General features: G+C 42.7%; 1 protein-coding gene and 1 long non-coding RNA gene across 5 annotated transcripts in view; one reads left to right on the top strand and one right to left on the bottom strand.

The window, feature by feature from the left end:
- EXT1 (exostosin glycosyltransferase 1) overlaps window positions 1-27,023 on the bottom strand; it is a 290,691-nt gene that overhangs the window by 79,223 nt on the left and 184,445 nt on the right. The window lies entirely within an intron of this gene.
- LOC146403720 (uncharacterized) lies at window positions 10,376-14,595 on the top strand. The gene is made up of 2 exons (XR_014843456.1): window positions 10,376-10,439; window positions 10,657-14,595. It is a non-coding gene; the product is annotated as an uncharacterized LOC146403720 (long non-coding RNA).

The following is a 27,023-nucleotide window of genomic DNA, read 5'->3' as shown; positions in this document are numbered from 1 at the left end:
ACTTTCCTTCCCATCCAACCTATGTTTTTGATAGTCATTCATATATTCTGAGGAAGTTGAGGGCTTCTCTTTAGTGGCCATATTATGAAAGGATTCGCTCATCTTTTTTACCTGCTTATTCTTCACTCTAATCCAGGTGTGTATATTTGGGGCCCTTCCAACTCCACAGTCTCCCCAAAAGACATAATTTCTCCTCTCTTCTTCAGTGGACACTGGCTCTTTGGTCCTTAGTCTAGTGCTGGTAAGAGATGCTAGAGAATGCAGAATGGATGTAGGAGTTAGAATCTATTGGATGTGGTTTCGAACACCAGTTAAAAGGTACTGTGTACATATTCAACAGTCACTTCTCCTGGAGTCTCTGTTTTCACATTAATATGATGGGGCCGGTGTGAGATAATATATTTGTTCAATACCAGGCATCTCATAATAGAGATTTTTTTTTTAATGGCAGCAATATTATATGTAAAATTATAACTTGCAAGTGAGCTGGCCTCAGAACAAAGTCCTTTTGATGTTCCAGCAGTTAAGCCCTCTCAGTTACAGTACAAAATGGATCCCCTCATACTGCCCTGAACTCAGTTTCATGGTGAATGTCAGTCTCTAGGTTTCAGTGTTGGTTTCTTTCCATCTCAGTGTGAACTCTCATAGAAATACTACCCAAGTGACTTGTCAGTCAATCTGATTCCACAAATATTTGGTAGCTACCAATTATGTCCTCCATACAAGAATGAGTGCGGGCGTTCCTCCCTCCAAGACAAAGCAGCTACGCTGTTGACTTAGTAAACATTTACTAAACTGAACTGCCAGCACTGCGCTGCCACATGTGACAGGTTCACCTGCAAATTGGCTGAGCACAAAAAAAAGTTCATATTCCAAAGGAAAGCTATCCCTTAGAGATAGAAACTAGATATTTACCCAGTTCTTGGCAAGACCCTATAGAAATTCCTAGCTCACTGCTCTTTGCTGTCTTCTCACTCTAGCTCAAGCTAACCAAGCCAATTATATTCATCTCATTCCCCAGCTTCAGAAGGTGGGCTTCTTACCTGCCTATGTTGCCTTCTTTTTCTTTTTTTTTTTTCTTCTCCTGGCTGCATCTGTGGCATATGGAAATTCTGGGGCCAGGGACTGAATCCAAGCTGTTGCTGTGACCTATGTCACAGGTGCAGCAATTCCAGATCCTTAATCCACTGTGCTGGGCTGGGAATCAAACCCTTACCTCAGTAGTGACCCACAACCCTACAGAGATAATGCCTGATACATAACCTGATCCTAACTCCATTCACATTGTTTACTTGGGCAAAACTGCTCAAGGACTTCAACAGTCCTAGTTAAGAGCCCTATTTAATATAGGAGGCTAAAAATCCTAGGATTAAAAAAGAACCCCAAAACACATTTAGGGTCTGAAATTGGATGGCCAGTGTGTGAATCCTAGTTTTGCAACTTATTAGTGTGTGACTTTGAGTATGTTAATCTCTGGGCCTCCACTACACATCTATAAAATAGGAACTAAATAAATCATTGGAAACATGTTATGGATAATACAATGTCTGCTGAACAGTTTAACTAAGAAAGCTTTCTTTTCATGAAAAGTGATTCACCTTTCTCTGACTTTTGTAATGTCTAACAAATACTGTTATGTTTATTTTTCTGGCCATACTTTAATTCTCTAAGACATCTACTGGCTAATAATTCTTTAGATAGAGCTATAGGCTCATTCAGAATGATATTTATACGACCCAGAGATATTTCTTTATCTTGCCTCTACTAAGAAAGACCACACCATATTCAATCTCCCAAAAATATTGTAAGGATTTACCACTAAGCAAAATATGTTTTCAGAAATGTCTTCAATTCTCTTCTTATTCTTTTCATTTAATAATTTCTCCCTTTCTCATTGCTTATCTGACTTCCTTTTTGATCAAATATCCACAATTTGATGGATAGTGTCAAAAAATTGATAACAATAAAACTATTCCATTCAACTATAATACTTCTCAGAATACTTATTTTTAACAATACTAAAGGCAAAAATTCTGCAGACTTGTGGTACCTAGATAAACACGGGAAGTTAGGAGAAATACATGTCAAGTCATTTCATGGTGGTTATCATTTTATGCTGTAATGAACTGTCTCCAGATTATGGTGATAATAAAAATAGGTGATATAATAATAGATTAAATAATACAATTACATTCATATAGATTCATGATCCTTGTCAATAGAGAGAGCATGAGTCAAATCTTTTAGTTGCTTAACAGCTTGGGAAATAGGCTGAATAAAGTCACATAATATTTCTCATTCTGCAAAATCCTAATGGCTAACACCACAGAATCACACCACCATATTTATATATCCTAGAAAGGATAATAAGGGTTCGTTAATGGGGCGGTAAATGGTCTAGAGAAAGCTGAATGCTTGCTGGAACTCAAGGTACATACACGGCCATTCTTTGTTCTAGGGTCTTAGCTAAATGACCTTGAACTATGGCTTCTAAAGAAGACATATGCTGCTTTATATCGTTGTAGTGGATTCTTTTTGGTTTCCCCATTTCTCTGCTTATCCAAGCTCTATCTTTCTATCAGAGCCTGCTCAAGCCCCAGTTCCTCCCCTTTGACTTCTTGACTGCCTTGGATCCTGATATCAAGTTTTATTTAAATTCTGGTACCATCTGTTGTCACTTAGCACTTACCTTCTGCTCCCCAAACTACTAAGTAATGCAGGCTACCTAAGCCCATGCTCTATGCACTATTAATAACCCAATCCATCTCCAGAAAAGAAGTATACAAAAAATACCCTGCACTCAATGGTCCTTCATTATGGAAGGCATGTGATGTGTCAGAAATACGAAATCATTTTTAGATCTGGCTGCCTAAGAAAGTTCAAGCAACACCACCACTCTGCTTTAGAGCATGCAATAAATACCAGGCTATTCGATTAACCTGCAAACTCTGAAAAACCTATAGCTAGACTCTGGCACATGATGTACAATTTTTATATAACAAAATAGTGATTTCTTTTCCAGAAGCATTTGAAATAACTTTCAAAGAATATCAGATTTAAAAAATGAATGAAAAAATCTCCCCAAATACTCTGAAATTTGGGATGCATCGTTTGCATCAACAGGTACTACACACTGTCACAAAACAATAAGAGAAGTATCTTATTTCAGTATCTTCTGGGCTGATTTACATGGAGTGGAGATTCACCATATATTTGTTAAGTGTAGACCAAAAGTCTGAGTTATTTGCCAGTGATAATGTCAAGTCTGAATCATCAAGAGTAGTTGATTTTGCTTTCCCTGGAACCTTTGGCACCATCTAGAAACATTTTTGTCACAATTGGGTGATGCAGGGCCAGTATTGGCACCTGTGGGGTGGAGGCCATGGATGCTGCTAAACATCCCATAATGCACAGGGCAGCCCCCCCAACAACGAATTACCCAACCCAATAGGTCAGTGGTGTCAAGGTTGAGAAACCCTGGTCTAACATTTGCCTAAGGATATGAATATTAAACTCTTGAAGTTAAACTCATAGGAGGCAAGGTATTATTGACTTTACAATTGATATGCGATCCTGAGAGCTCAATAAAAGTGAAGTGAGTCTGTAATTATCAGTGAGGACCAGAGAGTACAGCAAAGTTTAAACTGGGTATACCCAAGGTTGGGGTCCTTCCATTATTCAATTAATAACAGCTTCTCATGCCTACCAATGAAGCAGAAGGTGGGAACCAGTTCATGGTAACCAGGTCCTCCACTCTCTCTTCCTATCCCATGAGATCCAAAGATTCTACCTAAACACTCCACTTCTTTTCCTTTGCATACAGATTTTTTGTTTCATGGCAGCTACTATGACAAAAAGAAAAACAAAACAAAACAAACAAAACCGATAGCCCTTAGCTTGAAAGAAAACCAAACCTCAGAGAGGGCAGTTACTTTTTCTCTCTTTTCCCTACGCTCTCCTTCCTGTATGCTACTCCCAGTGCCAGGCTGTACACCCCATCCTGACCTCACACCCACAACCCCTTCTATTCCCACAGACCCTATCAAGTTTCTTAGGAAGACTTAGCTACTCGGCACTTATCGGCACACCAACCGCAGTAACAAATTTCCATCTGTGCCATCCTTCCTGAGCTGTGTCTACACCAACAAGCCCCACTTCCTTTTGAAAATAGGTTGCTTCTCCTAATTAGAGTCAGCTTTGCTAATAAAAATGACGACAAGGCATTACTAGCCACACTGAAGGAGGCGGCACTTACACAGGTCAGTAGGGGTTTCCCTAAACATTTTGATTACAACTTTAACTGCTCTAAAACACATGTAAAAGTCCTATCATTAAATTTAAACAGCCTGATGATATGCTGAACAAGACGATGAGAACGGCAAATAAATTGCTGTAATCTGCCATACTGTCACTTACCCCGCTCTTCAGCAGCTGTAATTGACTAATAGGATAATAAGGCGGCAGTTTACAAATCTGAAAGCTATATTCCTTTGTTGGAAATGCCCTTGAGGGAAAAAAAAAAAAAAAAGGCTTCAAGTCAGGAAGACAGAGTGGGTGTGATCAACATCATTGCCCAGGGTTCAATGTCTTTGAAGATACATCTCAGATGAAGTCACTGAGCTCTCGTGTACGTAACGGCAGCGTCGAATGCCACTGCATCTGTTGTGCTTTTCATTAATCTGGACACAGAAAATATTCAAAAGTGTTTTCCCCCATCCCAGGGGCCCTGGCTAAAGGCACTGTCCCCTGTCCTGAGCAGGAGTGAGGGGCAGGGAAGGCCTTTGCGGCACAAGTTCACTCACGGCAGAGGCTGACCCCCCTGACAGTGCCTTCTATTTCCAGTGTAATCATCTCCTGAGGTTTGGACCCTCAGTGGAGAATTCCAGTAACCTCAACACTACACAGCCCCCTGCTAGGTTTTGCCTCAAGACTTGGGAGCAAGGTCTCAAACGCACTCACCTAGGAAAATACCCAAAATAAGTGATCTTCTAAGGATACTTTTTTTCTTCTCGTTTTAGGGCCATACCCGTGGCATATAGAAGTTCCCAGGCAAGGGATTGAATTGGAGTGGCAGCTGCCAGCCTACGCCATGGCCACAGCAATGCCAGATCCTTAACCCACCGAGCGAGGCCAGGGAGCAAACCCACATCCTTATGGAAACTAGTCAGGTTCTTAACCTGCTGAGCCACAATGGGAACTCCTTATAAGGGTACTTTCAATGGGAGGATTCTGGCCAGCAAAAGCCAGCTTAAGTCTGGGAAGAAAATTACTTCCACCACTGCTACCACTTCTACTACTGCTACTACTGTTTGGAGAACATATGTCAACTGGGAGACTTAGGAAAAGCAGTGTTAGGAGGCAATCCTTGTTGAAATCCTAATGCTCGATGTGATGGTATTATAAGGCAGGGTCTTGGGAGGAAGGTCAAGGAGAGTAGAGCCCTCTTGAATGCTATTTATGCCTTTGTAAAGAGGCCCAGAAAGCTCCCTTTCCCCTTCTGCCCTACAAGAACATGGCAAGGAGTCTGTGACGCAGAAGAGGGCCTTTGCCTGACCATGCTGGCATCCCGAATCTCAGACTCTCAGCCTCCAGAACCAGGAGAAATAAATATTTGTTGTTAATAAGCCACCCACTCTGCTGTATGTTTTTGCACCCAGCCCGGATGCACTAGGCGGCCAGTGCAATGGCCAGGTGAGAGGTGACCATGGCCAAGATATGGGAGGAGGCCATGGAGAGAAGAAGTGGATGGGTTCTGGATGTCTCCCAAAGTTACAGCAAACAGGATGTTCCTGTTTTCTTCTTGAGGGAAAGCAAGGAGTCAAGGACAAGATCAAGGCTCCTCGCCCAAGCAATTAAGAGAGAGAGGACTTGTTTTTTGCTGAGATGGGAAGACGACAGAAGTAGCAGCACTCTGGGAGGGTGAACAGGGGCTTTGGCTGCAGACAGTTTATTCTAAAATATAAACTTCTATGTTTAAAACTGTGTTCCCTGTTTCATTTCCAGAATTCCTGGAAAAGCACATGACCCATCAGAGTCACATTTATACTCACATATATGCATATGTACATACATGTATATTTACATGCATGTCTGTGTATTCATACGTGTCTACTGAAAATGAGAATGGGTTGATGAAGGGTGAGGTACTGTCCTCTCCTCTTTCTTTGAGGAGGGTCATTTCCTTTGGAACAAAAATATCTAGGATACACCATATTTCTTATCTATGTGAACTTTCCACTAGTCATCTAAGAGCAAAAGTCAAAGGAAAAACATTAGCATTTTCTAATCTTTTGAGAGAGGAGGCACAGAAAAGCCACTTGGACAGAAGCAAAGGTCTCTGAGAACAACCAAAGCTGTGCTGTTAATACCGCAGGGTTAGATCAACCTGTTCCATGCCAAGGCCATATGGGAAGCTTACAGGGAGAATGGCACGAAGAAACAAAAGGTCTCTAGAATCCTCCGAGGGTTGCTGGGTGCAAATGGAATTTGGGCAGTGAGGCAAGAAGCATCCCGGCTGACGTCCCTGGGGTACGGCAACACCAATTCAAGAGACTGGCACTCAAGCGGGCTGATAAACCCCTGGTGCGGTGCCTGCCATCTGAGCCTGTCCCTAATCCCCGGTGCCTTCTGCTCTCACCTCAGCATGGAACTATACACGCTCTGAAGCGGGTAAAACTCTTGCCACCCTTGCTGTGCTCCTGGTTCACACTTACGGGGAGCAGGCAGCAAGCAGCAGAGGAAATACCCCTTGGACCCCTTCCTACATGGCAGGCGTGCTGGAGTTTTGCACAAGGCTGGTGGGAAGGTGAGCAAGTGAGGCAACTGGCTGCAACCCCACGGTTCTGATTCTAGCTCCTTTTTACAATGCTGTTAAAGTTAACAGCATCGGTCCAGAGGACCACAACAAAGAGGAAGCCCTATTTGTACTTACACTCCTAATACTGCCCACTGCCTTCATTCCCGCCTCCAAGTCCTTTTAAAGTAATACGGGAGAAATAGGTCCCTGTCTGGAATGAATTTCAAGTGGCTCTGAATTAATTATCTTTCCTTCACAACCAGGGCCCTTTTTCAAAGCAAAGCATGGACAGTCTACATGTCTCCTCTCCACGACTGCCACCTCTGTCCCTTGTCATTAGGGAGACCTTGGCTGATCCTGACACAGGCAAGTTAAATACATTATAAAAAAACATGCTCCAAATGATGCTGCCTCCTTCGTCGCGGCGTCTAGTTTAATCCCCGCACGGCATCTGGGGAGGGGCAGAGGACAGCAGAGGGAAAGGACAGGAAGCAGTGGAGAAGGCAGTAAAAATAAACATGGAAATGTGTGAAGATGTGTGTTTAGCTGAGTCTACGCAGGCAGACTGGATCAAGCATCAACTGGTGAATGCAATGTCCAGAAGCTTCCTAGGCTTGCTGTATCAAATTGGCAAAACCTTTGGGTGGGTGAACTAATCCACCATGGATGGGAAATCTGAGATGAAATCATGAAAATGGTGGTAAACCAAGGAAGGCTGGCAAGTCACAAGGAGCGATTTGCTAACATTCCGGCTTGCTTGGCTCTAATAGAGACTTGTGTGTGTGAGTTATCTGTGATTTGGGGCAAGCACTCCAACATCAGATGCTGTCTGTGGACGTGAACCAGCCATGAAGACAAGAGTTTTACAGGAGTTCCTGCTGTGGCGCAACAGGATCAGTGGTCTCTCTGGAGCTCTGGGACTGCAGGTAGATCACTGGCCCTGCACAGCGGATTAAGGATCTGCATTGCCACAGCTGCGATGTAGGTCCCAACTGCAGGCTTGGGTCTGATCCCTGGCCTGGGAACTCCATATGCCCTCAAGGCAGAGAAAGGAAGAGAGAGAAAAAGAGAAAGAAATAAAGAGAGAAAAAAGGAAGGAAAGAAGGGGGAAGGAAAGAAGGAAGAAAAGTCATACAAAGGCTTCCATGCTTCGTTTATGGAATACTGTAATCACTGCTATCATAACTGAGTGCCCATGCTGGCCAGGCATCAGACTAGGGTGGAAATAATTTGACTCGTGTAGCAAATGCAATCAGATTATACGAGGGAGTGGGACCAGCAGTGTCCACTCGGAGCCAGGACAGACCAGAAGCAATCTCCAGCCCTCCAAAATCAAACTGTAAACAGCTTCACGCAAGACTGAAGGGACGTCATTTAAGAGCCATTCAGGTCTGAGCCTTATATGAAAATGTTAGTGTCATTAATTACCTTCCAATAATAATGCAAATTACAGAGAATAATGAGAATGTTTACCCACCGAACTAATAGGGACTGGTATTTCAGTGCCGGCTGGAATAACCTAGGCAACAAGAAACGTTCTTCCCCCACATCTGGCTGCTTCGCCTTTCCTTCTTTCCTGCCGACCCACTTCAAAGGTTTCTTGCTGGAAACACTCATCAAGTTGTTTGCCACAGTCAGTCACAATCCTTTTGCCTCCTGCCCAGCGCCTCCAACGGCACCCCAAGTAATGCTCATTACCTGTACACGTACACCTGACGGGACACCCAAAAGCAAAACTGTAAACTGCTACCCTGGGCTGCCGGTCTTCCAGATTCCAGGGGTCTGGGCAAGGCATTAGATGGGCACTTGAGGAAAGCAGTAAGATTCTGGAATATGAGGAAGGTTAGGCATTTCTTTTGTATCTGGAACATCACAAGAATTGATAACATGTATTGTCTGTTATTTTCACTTATAGAGGAAAAGCCAGGTTCCAAGGGTTTAAATGGAAAATCGCATTCACGCACACGTACGCAGGATGTACAAGCACAAGAGCACGCACACGGAGCCATATCACTAAGTGTTTATATTTTTTAAAAAGTGTGCCAGAAAAAAAAAAAAAAACTCAGATCACTTTACAAGGCAGATCGTCATCTCTCATACGGGAAAGCCAAGTCTTCCTCTTAGACTCTTAACTTCTAAGCATCTTTGATGCATATGATCACAGTTACAACTCTTGCTTTGACACAAAGTGGATGCTAAAATTACGATTCAGAGAAGGGGTTAAAAAAAAAAAGGCTAAAGAGAAAAGAAAAAACCAAAACCAAAAAAAAACACCTCGCGATATGGGAGACCGTGTGTGTGTGTGTGTGTGTGTGTGTGTGTGTGTGTGTGGTGTGGTGTGATGTGGTGTGGTATGGTGTGTGTCTGGAGCAAAAGGAGAAAGCCAGCTGGTGAACCGGCCTTTTAAAAGGTATCAGAGAATTAGGCTCAAGGCCATTAATCCTACAGTTTTCCCTCCTCTGCCAACTCGCACTGCTTACATTACGGAGCCATCATCCAGATTAAAAATGCGTTTTCCACAAGGGTTTCTGCTGCCCCGGGAACCCTCCCTGCTACCCTCCCCACCTGCTGCCCCTCACGCAGCAACAGCATGGAATCCAAAAGAAAAATATTAAAATCAAACGAAGTTTCAGGGATTTGGGGAGGGAGATGGAGCACAGGTTCTTATCTGGGCTTTAGCACAATATTCCCTCTTCAAAGTCTTCTTAATTACATTTAGAGAAAGAACAGGGGACACACAGATTAGCTGCCTTCTAAATTCACTGCCCTTACAGGAAGGGGTCACGCTGACAGGTTTTCTTCCTGAGGGAGGAAGATGACCTTTGGGTACGACATCTTCCCTCCCCTGGTCCCAACCCATGAGCTCCCGCCCCATCACCCTGGAGGACAATGACCTCCGCCCTGCTCCAGGAGAGTCCTTACTTGCCAGCTACTCGGGCCCTGCTGGGCAACTATGCTATATTTTTTAATGGAAAAAGAATATGACACCAAGGCTGTGTTCACCATGATGTCAAAGCAGCAGCCAGTTAAAAAATGCAGCCAGAACGAGTTGTCCTCTCCATGCTGGACAAAACTAGATGCATGTGGATTTTTCACTCAGTATCTAAAGTCTGTCAACACCCCTGCCCCCTGCCCCGCCAACAGCATCCAATAGAGAAACGAGAATATTAAACTGTATCCAGCAGAGCACAGAGCACACGTTATCATTCACCTGAGTGGAGGTGATTTCAAAAGTGGCTGGTCACCAGGTAACAGGGTGTGGCGGTCTTATAGCCCACATCCACGGCATTCCAAGAATGTCACCTTGGCAGTCACTGGGTATTTTTAAGCCTCGTGCTCGCTCCACTTTGAAGGCAAAAACCTGCCTCTTAGGGTGGTGGTGGGAAAATATTGAATGTGGGGCTTGGCTTAGAGAAGTGGTCTCTGAGTGGTTACCATTGCTGTTATACCCATTTTCTAGATGAAAAGTAAAGTCCTTGGCCCAGGAAGCAAAGCCAAGACTGGGCCCCCTAATTTGGACTCTAAAGTACCACATCCTGTTATCTGCCCATGAAGACATATCATGCGGAGGTATCTTGGTTTTTTTTTTGTTTTTTTTTTTTTGTCTTTTTTTTTTTTAGGGCTATAGTCGAGGCATATGGAGGTTCCCTGGCTAGGGGTCCAATCAGAACTGTAGCCGCTGGCCTACACCACAGCCACAGCAACGCAGGATCCGAGCTGTGTCTGAGACCTACACCACAGCTCATGGCAAGGCCGGTTCCTTAATCCACTGAGCGAGGCCAAGGATTGAACCCACATCCTCGTGGATGCTAGTCGGGTTTGTTAACTGCTGAGCCACGATGGGAACCTCCCATATGGAGCCTCTAACTTCCCTCCTCACAGAAGAAGGAATGTATGGGGAGCCAGTTCTTTGGAGGAAGTATCTCACTATGGGATGCCAGGCACACTGCCCCAGACAAAGCCAACTTGGGGATGTTCTGAACACTTGCCCTATTTCCTAGTTTCAGTCTTGCAAATTTGGTGGATAGAAGGGTCGAGCAATTTAAAGCCAGGAAAAGGCCAAATTAGATGCAGGTGGCTCAGAAACGCAATCTGTTTAACGGCATCAGGGTGTCCTCACATTTTGAAGTGTGATTTTAATCACGTCTTTTTGATTCAGCTATTGTTAAATCAGGCCTCTATGACAAGTTGAATTCTAACTTCCCTCGTCATTGCCACCTTTGTAGGTTTTGTAAAACGCGTGAACGGCTGAGGGCCCCATGAAGCTTTGTAAGTTAAAACGTTCAACATCCTGAAAAGCATGTTACAGTCCTTTCCAGGCAGAGCTAGATGTAAGGGAGGGGGAGGGGAAAAAAAAAAAAAAAAGAACCAGGCAAATGCAAGCACAAATTCCACTTCTGTTATCTTGCAGTAATTTATTTATGGTAGATAGTTTCCACATTACCTACTAAACTCGGTCTGCAGAAATGAAATAAAAATGAATACTGTTCTCCCAAGCTCAGAAAATGATACCAATCAGGTCAGTAAATAGTCAGGAAACTACAGTTTTGCCAATTCCTGATTTGTTTTGATTCAAAAAACTGGCCCCCAAATGCTTTCTTTTTCCTACCCTCCAAGTCTGTAGGTGGAGAAAAATGAAGTGATTGATCATAAAGCTTCCAGTATTATCCAAAAGATGCAATTTGAATAAAAGGCCATTTACTCTCCTATTTGGGGGGAATACATCTACTCCACACTGAAAAGCACACGTTTACACTGGAGAGAAGATGGTCTTCCGAATAAGCACTTACTGGGATTAAATTTAAATTCACTGTCGAAACACACACACACACACACACCATACACACGCTTATTTTAAACTGACAATGGGACGTGTTGTGTTCGCATCTGCAAACACTAGAAAAGCAAGTCTGTGAAAGAAAAGGTTTACATCTTTAGAAGCTGGTAGAAATAAAATTCTGTGAAGAAAGCCTTAAGAGAAAACATAATAGAAAAGTGACCTATTTTAAGTCACAGCATATTGTCCTGTATTTAAGAACCAGCTCAGTCTCAGCCTATCACTGGAGAGGAGCGAGATCCAGGGGCATAAATAATTAGGCAATCTCAAAATGAGTCTGCAGCTGCTCTGAGATGAGCCCGCTGACAAAGTCGCAATGACAGCTTGCTAACGTGTTCACAGGACATCAATTTCTCTTAAAAGTTGCTTTCGAAAGTATTAGCTGGGTTCCGACTGCGTTAAAACACAAGCATTCTGCGGCAGCGTGTGTTCAACAACCACATAAATCTACTAATCCAATCTAGAGGGACGGGGAGACCAGCGAGGATGTCTCAAAGGCAGTGCAGGCCCGTGTTTTGAGGAAGGAGCAAGATAAATGCAACCAACATAACATCAGAGCTTATCATCAGCTGTCAGGGTTTTATAGCTGATGCCTCCTTGGGGGGGGGGGGGGGGGCTAGAGAATCCGGAAAGTATATGTCTGAGGGAAGTGGTTCTCTCTATGTGGTAATTCGAGCACAGAACACTCGAGGTCCAAACACCTGACCTTGTTACCCTGTGTGTGCGCCCTGAGTGACAATCTGAATTCAAGCTGGAGTTACAAGAGGAAGAAAGCCCTTAAAACACACTAGAGAAGTTCAAGTCAACTACAGCCCAATGGACCAAGTTCCCGCTTCATGCTAGGTGATGGAAGCGCCATAATGACTATAGGAAGGTCCTTGCCCTCTTGGGTCTCCAGTCTCATTGGGATAAGCCAACACATGAACCATTCATTTCTACACAATGTGGTGGGTGCTCTGGGAGAAGTGTTCTGAGGGAGCCTGAGGAGGAGGAAAGTCCCTCCTGGAATGAGGAAAGATAGCCAGAGATGACACCTGGGTTAGGTTTTCTTTTTAGGGCTGCTCTCATGGCATATGGAGGTTCCCAGGCTAGGAGTCAAATCAGAGCTGTTGCTAGCAGCCTACACCAAAGCTACAGCAATGCCAGATCCGAGCCATGTCTGTGACCTACACCACAGCTCATGGCAACGCCGGCTCCTTCACCCACTGAGCAAGGTCAGGGACTGAACCCGCAACCTCATGGTTCCTAGTCAGATTTGTTTCTGTTGCACCATGATGGGAACTCCTAGGTATTGGTCTTGAAGCATCCAGCTAAGCAGAGCAATGTCTGCTAAGGCAACATCAGCACTGTCATTCTCCAAAGGCATAGGACTCAATTCATATACATAAATTACAGGAGGAAGCTCTTTGCTTGGTTTTTAAAAGCCAGTTGAAAACAACTGCATTGTATTATTATTGTCTGGAAGAGAACCTGTGCCTGACTGCTTACTGAGTTCATTCCAATTCAAGATATGGATACAGAGCTGAGCATAATGGCCAATGCCATGAAATTCACTGTTGCAGGATTGTGTTCACCACAAGTCTAATTATGGGGTAGGAATCCATTCTACTTTGCAATCATTCGCATTACTGACAAACAGGGAAAACTACCACACATTGCTTAGCTGCAACTGCCAAGGTGAATGACCTCAGCAGCAAAGAACTAGGTTAGCTGGAGACCCAACCTGCATGACATAGTCTACTGTTTCCAAGCCCTCTGCTCTCACAATCCCTGTGTGATTCACTTTCAGCAACAGATTTGGCAGCTCCTAGAATGAGGGGTTAGGAAAAGCAGAAGAAAAGGTAGCGTTCATAGTAGTATGAGCTCGTAGTTACCATTTATTCATTGGAGGTTACTTTTCTTCAAACCATCATTACTTTAGGAAGTAGGTACTACTTTCCCCAAATTTACAGGTGAAGTTCAGAGATTAAGTAACACGCCCAGGGACATATAACTAATGAACAGGACGTCCATGATTCCAGCACAAGTTGGGGGAAAAAAGCCTACTATGCCACTGACAGCATCCTGTGATTCCCACTATAGCACAGACACTGTGTTAATGCTGAAATGACGCAGTCTTGTGTGGAAGCAGAGGAAACCTAGTAGGGATCCAAAAGAAGCCAGACTTCTGATCTGTAATAAATGAGACCTAGCAGGGTTGGGTCCAGCATTCTCCAGGGCACTGCTCAGTGAGACCAGAGTGCTGACTTTTAGAGTAGCTGGTGATGTGATGATAATTAAGCTCCCCAGTATTGGGGTAGCTTCCCAGTCAAAGAAGGAGATGGCAAAACATATCAAGAAAACAATACCAGAGTCTACTGCAGCCTTCAGTAACCCTATGGGAAGAGGATGGGGAGACTCCACAGGTGAAACAATACATTTTGCCTCTTCTTCCATTTATGTCTTCCTTTCTCCTCTATTATGGCCAAGGAGCCTCTCCACTTGTTGATTTAGCCCACACATCTTTAAATGTCATTGTCAGACAGGGAGAGGGACCTTACAAATACACTCAACAACCTGAGTACAGGGATTTCTTTCTTTAGCCCCTTAGGTGTTCCTTGATTTTCCCATCAAATCTCTAACATTATAAAGGAAAGTCCCTTGGTTTTCATTCTACAAACAAGAGATGAATTCAGGATCTGTGTATGTCCCTACTGAGCTGCACAATCTTCACTGCCATTCCATCCCTATTTACTAAGCTCTTAATATGCACATGACATTGTGTTTATCTAGAAACTATGTCCAGTCTGAAGGAAGCAAAAAACTATGCATCATTCCTTCCAATATTCACCTACCTGGTTTTATTATGTTCAGGTATATTTGAAGGCTCAAACTAAAGAAAAGGAGTAGGAAATTGCCAAGGCAAAAACCCTTAATACTCCTGAAGAGATTAAGGAACGAAACAGGGAAAGGGAGGCGTGTTAAATTTAACTCCAGGGAGCCCCCAGATACCAACAGAACACACTCCTTGGATGAGCCCAAATTCCTTGATAAGTGATGGGATAAAAGAAAAATACTTTCATTTTTCAGTTTAAGAACTGTGTTTAGAAGTTCCCACTATGGTGCAGTGGCTTAAGGGTCTGGCGTTACCACGGTTGTGGTGTAGGTTGCAGCTGCGACTTGGATTCAAACCCTTCCATATGCTGAGCATGCGGCCAAAAAGCAAACAAACAAACAAACAATGTTTATAATGAATATATCAGAGCATTTTATAAATTTCCCAGATCACCCTTGAGTTAGAATGGACTCTAAAAAACATGGGAACAATGAAAGATTTATCAAAGAATAAATATGAATCAAAGCGTCATTCCTAAAAGGGAGTTGTACAGTATTTAAAATCATTTTCAATCTCTAACGACTTGTACTGAAACACTTATTTCTTCCTCTTGTTGGACACCTGCATGCACAGGGTAATTAGTCTTACAAACGTGACATAGACAGTCTTTATTAAAATACTAAATTCAATGGTTCCTCTAATCAGTAATGTAAGGACAGACTCAATCCCAAGATGTTAGTATGCCTGGGTTTGCAAAGGCATGAGAAGAAACAAAAATAATAAAGGAGACTTATCCCCCACCCAAAGAACTCAAACTGCAAGAGCTGTTCTAATGACATAAGTCAGAAACAAATTCTTAGATGTCCTTCTCTTGAACTTCATTTCTATCATTCAAAGGACATTTAAAATTCTTCCTAGGAACATGAGTTACTCAAGGGACAGCAACTGACCTGAGGTTCTTAAAATCTGTTTTCTTAATTAACTGGAACACAAAGGAAATCTGATTTATCTCTTGTTAGTATCTCTTCAGGAACTTCTTGTTCTAAGAAAACCAGTTGCATCAGCTTTAAGCCAACAGTGTAACTAAACAAGGCTGCAAAGACAGGCTCTTACAGAGATCTGGAAATGTGAGAACAGCTTCTCAAAATATGAGACTGTGTCCTATTTCCAGGACTGCAATTATCTGGAATCGGAGTTCTTATTCTAAAAAAGAAAGGGAAGGGGTAAAAAAAAAAAAAGAAGAAAGAAAAAAAGCAGTTCCTGTAACAAAGCTGGTGTGTCTGTGCCCTTTCTCGTTAATTTAATTTTATTTTTAGTTCTGTAAACTTAGTTTAACCAAGAGGAAAGGTAAAACCAGGCAGCTCTGAGGCATTTTAAGGAAAAATGAATGACTATGAAGAAATCTACCATTTACTAGGTTGTGTATATAAGTTTGCATAAATCACTTATCCTCACTGAATTTCAGAGACTTTGTATGCAAAACGGGTGTATCTGTTTAGATCGACAAGGATGTAGCCTTTAAAATATCACAGTGCCTGGGACATGCTAGGTATATGATAAACGTGAGTAGAATGTGGCTTGAATAGAATTAAATCAGCTCTCAAGATTGCTGGCACTTCTCGTGTTCTTTCTCCATAATTGAAGTGATTCCCAAAAGACAGGCACTGTGCCCCTCCAATGCACCAGGTGGGTTCATGGATGTCCTTGGGACAAAGTTCTGTGATCAAGAAGTTCAAGGTAACCCGCTTCAGCCTGGAGGAAATGGAAACAAAGAGAGGGAACAGGAGGAATGGGGAGCAGAAGGGGAAAAACAAAGGAGGGAAAGAGAAAGAGGAAATGTGCAAAAATTAAGTACCCTATGGTCAGTTTCCACTCACTTTAAATAACTGAAATACCTCAAGTTCCTCTAGGTAGGGGTTATAAAGGGTGTGCTTATGTTGTGAAAACTGGTCAAGTTGTACATTTATGATGTGTAGTCTTTTTTGGTATGCATATTATGCTTCATTAAAAATGCTCACTTTAAATGTCTTTCAGAAGGAACCCTAAGAACATGCTATCTCTAGCTCTGGGCAAAGGAGAAATTAAATCAAAAAGGCCCAGAAATATACCACTTGATCAAAGTGTACTTGTAAGAAGTCTGGTGAAAATACAGAATTCAAGTGCAAAAACTGAATTCTAATTTTTGCTCTGGATCCTAATCCAGCTCTGCTGCATGACCTTGGGCAAGTTAACATGTCCAAGCCTTGGTTTTCTCTTCCATACCAGGGCGCTAACAATGAGGTCGTTAAACGGGCATGCAGGTGTGGAGGGGTGGTCATTTCTTTCCCTGTCCCTACTCCACTCTCAAAAATCCTCTAAGCCAGAGTCCGAACCCAGTCTTATCATCTTCATAAGGTGCCTAACACATGGTGGGCCACTTAAATCTTTGATGAATGAAAGAGTGACTGATAACCAATTTCTTCCCTTCTAGGGACCTATGGTCTAGAACAAAATAGCAAGAAGAAGAAGGAAATCATGAAAACAATCCATTTCCGAGGCCCTCTACTAGCTGGTGGATCTGTTTTCCCCAGATTACAATCTTTCCAAATAGGCTGGTGCCCACACATTCCTCTGAAAAGGCTACACTCTTGCTGCCTTTGCTTATATAAAACCATCTCTCCCTGCAGAAACGGCCATTCTTGATTATCTCCGATTCGATTCTTTCGACACTCCACCTGGTGTTCTCTTTCACCTAATTCCTCCAGCAATTATTACTGTCTGACCACTCCCCACCACTCTGTGTCTTAACTTTAGCACTGCCTTTAACTTTGAATGTAACTTTGCTTATTTGTTCTCTTCACAGCACAGAGCACATGGTAAGAGCTCAACAAAGATTTGATTCTGCCTGACTTAATTCTTGAACTTGATTTAATTTTAGAACATGGGTTTGGAACCACGGTTTGTGCTAAGTCCCTGCTCAGACTTATGTCAGAGGAGTATATAAACCAGGAATGGCAGAACAAATGATAAGACTGATTGATGCCCATGCCAGGCATAGGAAATAGATTTCTTTCCCACTGAATTCAAGAGTCCTCAGAATCCTTCTCAACACAGCAGTCCAGAAAGCCACTAAGATTTACTATGATGTGTCATCCATTGAAATCCATTAGTCACCCCTGGGGATAAATAACCTCCCAAATGACAGGTCTCTAAGACCTTGTAGCCTCAGAGCACACTTCCAAAATCTGTTCTAACACATGCACTATTTCCTATGTAATTCCTTAGAACAGAGAACAGTCATGTTTTGTGTATTAAGTTTTTTACATACAACTGGTATACCCTCAAATAAAAAACAAAACCAAACAAGGGATGATGTAGACCATCTGAAAAATGAATGATAAATAGTTTTACTAGGAAAACACTCGTCTGCTTGGGAAAGATTGGTGTATATATGTTTTATATCTATTTTTAGGAGTTGGTAACACTAATAGATGTCAGGTCTATGAGATCCGAAGGCAGAGGTCATGTCACACAGGCCTTCTACTCCATCCCACAAACTCATCCAATGTTATTTGGCTAACACAAAACTATTGCCATTTAAAATCTGGAGAGCTGCAAGTACAGAAAACAAACAGAAGAGAGACAGTTTTAGCACATTTTTCTCATCCTCAGTAAGATGACGAATAGACCATGCTTGACCCTGCACATTCACCCACAACAGCCCTGAGATCTCAGCTAAAGGACATAACATTCCTCACAGAATTTTGTCTTGACATCCCCCACCCCAACATACACCCCCAAACCATTCTCAGATCAAACAAGGCTGCCTTAGCAAAGCAAATGTTTTCACACGGGTAAGTCCACCCATACCCAGATTCTTGCCCAAAGACAAACAAGTAACAGTGAATTTGTTGGCATTTTAATAGCTAAAACCATCAACCCATCTAAGGGTCTAGCAATTTTCACCTTCAACAACCTCGTTCCACTTTCACTCCTATTTTTCAAAGCTTTTGAACACTATAAAATGCTCGTTCTGGGTATCTTACATCAGAAGTGGCGCACAAGCCACAAAGCCTCCATCTGTTATAGGACAATGCCCATATCTGGTAATAATATCTGATATGATGCCCATCTCTGATAATATCTGATAACAAGTGCCCACCTTCTGACTTTTGTTGTTAGTGGCAACACCATTACCTTAAAATAACATTCAGTAACTGCTTACTGCTGAGCACACTGGTGCTTTCAAGTAGTGACACTTACAAATGAAAAGCTCTATTAATTATTAATAATGGAAAATGAGATACTCAACGAGGAAAATCCTCTTGCTTTGCTGTTTTCAGTAGCCTCTCATTCTGCCATATTACATATGAATTAATAAAATGTGCTGCGAAGTTTACTGTCATGCCACATGTCCTTTTGGTAAAAATACACCTGAAGTCTTCCTGATGAAATTCACATTTTAAAAACAAATGAACTGTGAAATATTTCTCTGCTATTAGGAAGCTCTCACTTTTTAAAGCAAACTATAAAGCTTGCTGATCAGTCTGTTAGTAAGTTTTGGTATTTATAAGCCTATAAGATACTGCCTGTGGGTTTTTGGTTTTTCTGTTTGTTTGTTTTTTTTTAATTTGCGCTTGAAAAGTAAGATGGCATTAACTTCTCATCATCCACAACATCATGTCTCAGCACATGGATTACATTTCTTTTTCTCAAATAGGACCTAACCTTTCAAGAAATGACCTTTTCATTCATTTTAGCCAAACATAACGTTTCCAATACATTAGGCAACATTTAGTTGGCATCCACTAAATACCGTGCACCAAAAAGTCTCTGTAAGCAAAGAAATGCCATCAATAATATAGAATTAAGGGGAATGCTATCTGTCCTTTTAAGAGAACTACTTTCCAAAACTGCAAAAAAAAAAAAAGAATTTTTTTAAATTTTTTAAATGATTTCTATTTTTTCCGTTAGAGTTGGTTTACAGTGTTCCGTCAACTTTCTACAGTACAGCAAAGACCCAGTCACACATACACATATACATTCTTTTTCTCGCATCCTCCATGAGGCTCCATCATAAGTGACTAGAGAGTTCCCATTGTGATACAGCAGGATCTCATTGCTTATCCATTCCAAAAAAGAAAGAGAAAAAAGACATTTAAAGCTACTGTGTATCTCATACAAATCAGTTTCTAAAAAATTCATTTCATAGTAGATTCAGACAATGATAATAACTTAAAGTTAAAGGTAAAGAGCACTGTGGCCTAAAGAGCTATTTACTGTCCCAATTCACAAATAGCTTAGCTGGTGTCAGAAGGATGAACAGGCCAGGACCCAGGCTTCCTGGGTCCATACCTGGTCCTCCTTTTCAAGACGTTCTTGCTCAGACTAAATTCAGGTGTTTGGTGAACTTGAAATAAATATAAAACACAATGGGAACAAAACCCCAAAAGCCTTTTTAGAACCTATTCGTCACTGGTCCAACTCACTAAACCAAACTAGTATAATGCCTGCTGCTCCACGAGCAGGATCAAACACATTTCCGTTTATAATTTTTTAAAGACTATGGTTCACTTTTCATTGCCTACTACCTAATCTCTTTAAACTCCAGCGATCTCATCAGTAAATGGACTGACATCATTACAGGGATAATGTACTAGAAGTAATTTTTTTTTTCTTGTAAATGAAAAGGGTCGTTTTCCATTTCTAATTGCATTCTTTAGTGTCCTTCTCTGTTTAGAATAGGTCACAATAATATGTTTTCTTCACCCCTAGCCATGACAACAGGTTTATCTAGAGTAGCCTCTGTAAGTCACACCAAATGAGTTGGCTAAGGAAACTTCATAAAAAAAAAAAAAAAAAAAAAAAAGCTTTCAATGAAAGGCCGCTCAGCTTTCAAATCCAGTCCTAACAATATATGGTGTAGCCAGGGGTGGGGCACATGCCTTAGAAAGGAAGCCACTGTCCTTTTGCTTCAGGCTGGTGAACCCAGAGGTGCCTTTAGCACCTCCGGTCTTTTGATCTGCTTGTAAAGGCCCTTTCAGGGCCCCTCAGGGGCCACTCCAATGACAAGGGAGTACTAATGGAGCTGGCAGAAGAGACAGGAATGTATTTAAATTTTGCTACTTTATTATCCTCTAAAGACTCCATAATTCTGCTCCACATGTTTGGGAAAGGTGGCCCATAACACCTTTATGGGAAGGGGTGGATTTCTCATTGAAGAGGACCCACCAAAGGCCAAGGGGCAGAGCTGATTGATTTAATTGCCTTTTTCCACTATCTATCTGTCCCTTACACAACTCACGTTAAAGGGGGTGGGGGCCAGATTTAACAAAAGCCCTATTGTGGTGCTGGAAAGGGAGACCTCCAATAAATTCTTGATGACCAGGTGACCAGGGAGAGATGTCTTGTCCAGAAGAAATGGGAGGACAGCTTTCTTCATCCTGGAGCCATAGCTCTCAGAAAAGGTATTCATTCACTCAGTCCCCAGATACTCACTGAGATACTTCTTGGATGCCAGGCACAGTTTTGGACTTAAGGATATCGTTGTGAGCAGGTTGACGTCCTTACTCTCAAGGATGTCACATTCCACTGGGGACAGCAGTACAGGGAAGACTTCCTAAAGCAAACTGAACATATCAAGGCCAATTTATGACTAGAAGAGACAGATTGGCTTATTGTCCAGCCAATATTTATCATTAAAGTCATGGATTACAGCAAGAAGCTTTTCGGAAAAGCAAAATGGAATAGACAGCTGTCAAGAGCTGGGCACTGAGGCTGGAGAGAAGAACAAGCTCGGGATGCTCGAGGAAGAGAGATCAGTGTGGCTGGAAGATAAAGGAGGTGGGGAAATGGGGAAATAGTGCAGCTGAAGTGGGAGAGGCAGGCTGAGGCCAGGTCTCCGAGGGCCTTGTAGACCACAGTCATGGGACCAGATTTAATTCCAGTGGTGTAGGGAAAGCTTTTGGGGTTTTAAGGAAGGTTCCCACATGACGATAGACTAAGATTGGAGTTCTCCCCAAATAATTACCATCTGGGTGTCCCTAGCATATCTCCTTTTTCCCTCCGCCCTCGTTTTCCTTATGGGCAAAACCACGGTGGCTGGAGAAAAGTATCACCAGTTCTTGTGTTGGTTCATTCTGTGACTATTAAGCTTTTCAGAATTACATCACTAGCCAAATCCTGAAATTTACTGCCGAGAGAAATTCCAGCCACGTAATACGTCATACCTTGAAGATTTCTTACATTGGGATGCTAAAACGACAGACATCAATTACGATAGGAGGATGTCGGCTATAAAACAAAGCAGAGATTAGGACTGAAAAAGAGCATTAAAATGAATAATCACTGTCAATGTCATGAAAGATGTGGAAAGACGGAGGACTGTCACTGATTGGAGGCTAAAAAGACATCAAGACTAAAGGCAAGGTGGTATCCTAGATTGGATCTGGGAACATTAAGAGAAGCAGTGAAAAAATCTGATGGGATCCAAATAAAGTCTGCAGTTTAATTAATAGTATTGTTCCAATGCTAATTTCCTAGTTTGAATAATTATACCACGGTTATATAATACGTTAACTTTAGGGAATTAAAGGGTGAAGGGTATAAAGGAATTCTCTACACTATTTTTGGAACTTTTCTCTACGTTGCAAAATAAAAAATGAAAAAAAAAGGAAGGCTGATTTGCAGTCCTGTAATTGCTGGCAGCATATCTCTTAAACACTTACTTTTATTTTTTATGTTTATTTTTATTTCTTTATGTAACACTGTTAATGATTTCAAAAGAAAGAAAAGCACAGTTGGATGTAGTATTCATTGGCCATCATTCGTTCACTGTTGTCATTTCTGAGATGATGTCCCCTTTCCTGGAAACTCCTGCTAGAGAAAACTTCAAAAATGAATTCACTTATGAGACATTCAGCATGGGGCCCAATATGTTTTCCCCATGATAAGCATCATCGACATCCCTTTTCCTCTAAAGAGGGTGTCTCCACCATGGATTTAAATGCCTCTGCCAGACTCACATCAGTTTCACAAGCCTCAATAAGGCCACGCAAGTCAAGGCGTGGGAGGCCAAGATGAACTGCTAAGAAGATAAAATCACTCCCAGGAGAAAGAGGTATCAAAACAAGAGTGTGTTCCACCAACTGGCCACCTCCTCCTGGGACTTACTTGTCTACTGACAGGCTCTTTCCTCTCCAGAACCCCAGGGAAGACGGTCCACCCAGTGTGGGATCTGACCACAGCTTAAAAGCACAACACCCTCTCACTCTGAGAGCTTGAGAGGCCATAAGTGCATCCAGTTCTGCTTTCTTGCTACTCAGAACTACAGCCTGGCAATAGATACAATTGAGGTATTGTGACAGCAAAGGAGGAAAATCAGGAAATGAAGGGAAGGAGGAAGAGGAATTGGTGGGGGCAGGGGGAGAAAATGAACTGAGAACCGGTCTCTGCTTCATGTATGTTATGCAGTTTAAACACCACTACAGCCTTGTCAAGTGTCACCCTTGTCATTTTATAGATATGCTGACCAGGGCTTAGAAATGTCCAGCTACATAACCAAGTGTTTTGACTCCACCTGGAGAACCCTTTCTGCAAGATCATGGCAAGGTCCACAAGACCCTGGACTAGTGAAACAATGTAGTCCAGAAGTGCTCTGGGGTGCATCTGAGAAACAGCTTTGCTGTAGGTGTCACCAGTACATGTAATGAAACCACCACCAGGCTCGTGAAGTCTACCTGTGAGATGCCAGGCTATAGGAATGGATGATGCCGGAAGGGATCAGGGAAGAACTTGGACCCTGGAGTCAAACTGCCCGAGGCTGATGGCTGAATCCAAGACTCACTGGCTGAGTGATTCTGGCAAGCCACTGGTCTTCTCTAAACTTCATCTTCCTTGTCTTTACAATGGGCATCAGAGTGGTACTTGCCTCTGGGTGCAAGTGGGTGCTTTGCATAGTAAGTTCTTTATAACTATTAGGTTCTTTCATGATTAACTTTCCCCAGTTGTGTAATCAAACCAATGGCAGGTACAGGTCACAGAAGAGATGAGCCTTAGGTAAGCCTTAGACACCAGCTCTTCCCCAGCATGTGGCGGAGCAGGCCAGGAAGTATGTTGCACTAAGCATCCACTAAGCAGAGACTCCAACACATGCTTACTCTACCCATAATCACAGAAGAGATGAAATTCAGTCTGAATGGCCTGCTGACTCCCCATCCAGTGAGTAATTGAGAATAAACACCATAAATGGAGCACTTAAGAGAGGCAAAAGTCTACAACTACTGTCAGCAAAAAGCAACAAACACTTAAGAGCCCCAAGCCAATCAAGAGCCAAGAGCAAATGGGGACTTCTCTCAGAAAACTGGCCATGGGGAGAAGAGTCCAAATTTGACATTTCTCATACGCTTTGGGGGGGAGCCTGTAAAAAGCATTCTCTTTAACATCTGTTCCCTTTTCATGACTCGGTAAAGAGTACCAGGTTCCAGGATACCCAGCCTCCCTCAGATTGAAACCAAGAAGGACCCTGGAGAGGCTTCCCAGGTAGAAGCCCCACTGTGTCCCCCACTTCTTGTCTGGCATTCTCTGAGTTCCAAAAAGCAGATTCAAGCAGTTAATGATTAGAACAAGAGTCACAGGCCTCCTGGTTCCTGCTGAAGTGATAAAGATAATCACCTGACACATATCTTTGCTCTACAGAAACAAGGACCCCTCCCCCGCAGGCTGGTTAAGGATAGTGACTGCACTCTGACCATAAGAACATGGCCCCCTGACCATGTGGAACCAGAAGGTCAATGATTAAGATTCCCGAAACATCACCCTGTTACCTTACCACCAACCAATCAGAAAAAAAAGTCCATGAGCTAATGACACATCCTGTGACCCTAAACCCTTGCCTAAAAGCCATCAGGAGTTTGGGGGCTTTTTGAGCATGAGTTGCCCATTCTCCTGGTTTGGTGCCCTGAAAATAAACGCTGAGACTGTCCACATGGTTGGTGCAAGAAGCAGAAAGAACACAGAGCCCAAGGGCCTGGGCACCTGATGGCCCTTCAGGATCTCTCTCTCTCTCGGATGCTTCTACCATGCCAGGGACTATGGGCAAAATCTCTCCTTTTTAAACCACATGGAGGATCCTTTTGGCTGCTGCCATGGGTTAAGTATAAAATGAGTAGTAGAGACCCTTCACCCAGCACAGCTCCTTTGCTAAAGAACACCAAAGAGATCTTTGTGTAATCTGTTTGGCCCTAAACTGGTTCCCAGCCAATTTATATATTAAAGCCAACAGTATTCAAATCACTATTTGAGATGAGGCCTGAAATGTTCTGTTTTGGCTGAATGGAAAACCTAAAATTATAAAGCAGAGATGCTGTGGGCTGTGTCAAAGCCAGTTTTATAGCAGAAAACCACTGTCTTCTGTGGATTTCTTTGATAGAAATGGCTTTTTTTGGCATTTCACTTTTTTTTCATGGGAAAGATGTTATTCTGGAGGGACTGAATGATACTATGTCTTGACACAGAAAAGTTATTTATACATAAATTACAGTAACTTTCCCCATGTTAACGAGGCTGTCATCCTCTTGTGTGATTTACTGCAATCTTGTAATAGAAAAGCTTCATTTCCCTGACACCTGGGTGGTAATAGGACCGATAATTCCGTGCAGCAAATGTGTGCTCCTCTCTCTGACTGGAGGTGTGTTAAAATCTAGAGTGCATTTTTAGGTCAGAGTAATTCTGATACCAGTCTCCAGGGCCCAGAGTGTCAGCACGCATGCAAGAACACAGACACAGACACACGGACACACACATACACGGCTACATCCATTACCTAGGAAACCCAGCTAGGCCTCCTCTGTCTTTTCCTTTAAGAGATTTATAATTCTCCGGACAGAGACCCACAGCTTAGCTTCTGGAATAACAACACATACATAATTAAGATGGCAATGACAAGGAAAAGTTTGAAATGACAGAATTAAATGGCACTTTTAACCAAAAACTTCAGGTTTCTATCTAAAGTCTATTAAAAATACTGTTTTACAACACTGTTCCCCCAGGGCTGAGTGGGTTAAGGATCCAGCACTGTCACTACTGTGACTTAGGTCACAGTTGTGGTGCAGGTTGAATCCCTGGCCTGGAAACTTCTGCCTGCCGTTGGTGCAGCCAGCAAACAAACAAACAAAATACCGATATTGTTTAAGAAAAAGCTATTTCAGGAGCTCCTGTCGTGGCTCAGTGGTTAATGAATCTGACTAGGAACCATGAGGTTGCAGGTTTGATCCCTGGCCTTGCTCAGTGGGTTAAGGATCCGGTGTTGCTGTGAGCTGTGGTGTAGGTTGCAGACTCGACTCGGATCCTGCGTTGCTGTGGCCCTGGTGTAGGTCGGCGGCTACAGCTTCAATTAGACCGCTAGCCTGGGAACCTCCATATACCTCAGGAGTGGCCCAAGAAATTGCAAAAAGACCAAAAAAAAAAAAAAGAAAAGAAAAAGCTATTTCACAGGGAAATAGTTGCAGCTCAGCATGTTAAGAACCCTACATAAGTGTCCATGAGGATGCAGGTTTTTGACCCCTGGTCTCACTCAGTGGGTTAAGGATCTGGCATCGCAGTGAGCTATGGTATAGGTCACAGACGAAGCTCAGATCCCGAGTTGCTGTGGCTATGGTGTAGGCCAGCAGCTGCAGCTCCGATTCGATTTGACCCCTAGCCTGGGAACGTCCATCCTTATGCCGCAGGTGTGGCCATAAAAAGAAACAAACAAAAACTATCTCAGAGCCTAATGGCTAAAAGGGAATAAAAATAATTCAAGAATACCCATCAAAATCAATTCCCTTCTCTCTGGACCCAGAAAAGTTATTTACACTTACTTTTTATTTTATAAATACCAATATATTACCAAAATAGTAACATTAGTAATCATATTGATAGGAAAGAAACATAAGAAGAGGAAAAGGATTTTCATAAACTATCACATTGTAAAGACATCTCTTCATAGCTAACTTCCTACTGCTACCATCATTTTTAATCTTCGTCTTAATACTCCCAGGAAAATTTAAAAGCCTACTTATGCCTCTTTAATATTTTTCATTGTTAAGATGCTTTCATAAAATTCTCACCCCAGATTTTTGAGGTGGATGGTCTTAATACTCATTTAACAGAGCTCAAGGGAAAGCCTCAAAGCTCTCCCTGGATCTGGCGTGATCAGCATATCTGCACATTCGCCTAAGCACACAACACTGCTGTTACTTCTGTCTGCCCAGCAGAATGGTCTCTTGTAGGTTAAAAAGAGAAAAGGAGATGAGTGTGCCTGACAGCCATCATACTCCATCCCAGAGGGATCTGCTTGGTAGCATTTGCAGGTGTACTGCACCCACACTTCTTCCTTTCTTTTCCGTCCCTCCCTGGCATCACTGACATTGCTGGTAGTGAGCACTTATCATGTGCCGAGCCCTTGCAGAGATGCACAGACGACCAGGGCTTGGTCAGCACGCTGTGAGGGCCCGGCAGCAAGGATCCTGCCCTGGCAAATGTTAACGTGGGGGGTCCTGAGCCCTTTCCAGGAATGCTACTTAAACCACTGTGAACACCACCATCTGCCAAACAAC

The sequence above is a fragment of the Sus scrofa genome, chromosome 4 (assembly GCF_054392235.1).
Source record: "Sus scrofa isolate SSC_HxYL_T2T_F1_AM1 chromosome 4, Sscrofa_HxYL_maternal_Yorkshire_Landrace_v2.0, whole genome shotgun sequence".
NCBI classification, from domain to species: domain Eukaryota; kingdom Metazoa; phylum Chordata; class Mammalia; order Artiodactyla; family Suidae; genus Sus; species Sus scrofa.
The sequence above is the reverse complement of the archived record's forward strand: the minus strand, read 5'-3'. Positions and strand labels throughout refer to the sequence as shown.